Source organism: Rhagoletis zephyria, unplaced genomic scaffold, assembly GCF_001687245.7.
Source record: "Rhagoletis zephyria isolate East Lansing unplaced genomic scaffold, Rhagoletis_zephyria_1.1 Rzeph_scaffold_09072, whole genome shotgun sequence".
Classification (NCBI taxonomy): domain Eukaryota; kingdom Metazoa; phylum Arthropoda; class Insecta; order Diptera; family Tephritidae; genus Rhagoletis; species Rhagoletis zephyria.
The window spans coordinates 23,689-23,992 of NW_016166151.1; positions in this window are offsets into that span (position 1 = coordinate 23,689).

A 304-nucleotide genomic window follows, 5' to 3' on the forward strand; every position below is an offset into this window, starting at 1 on the left:
AACACAGGTCATCAATTCGATTCCCAGTCGCCATGATCGAGCAATCGTCGGCGTCAGAGACAATCGAGCCTCCCTCTGGTGGTTGAGGGAGCTTTGAAGTATAAAAGTTTAACAGTAGCGGGGAAAGGGCACCACCTTGTGGAACCCCCTGTTTTATTTTCCTAAGTTTGCTCGATTTGTCTCTAAACATTACCGACGAGTGTCGACCACTCAGATAATTTGCCGACCACCGTTTGAGCCTCTGTGAGAGAGAGGAAGCCCCTATATCTTCTAGTAGCGTGGAATGGCAGACGGTGTCAAACGC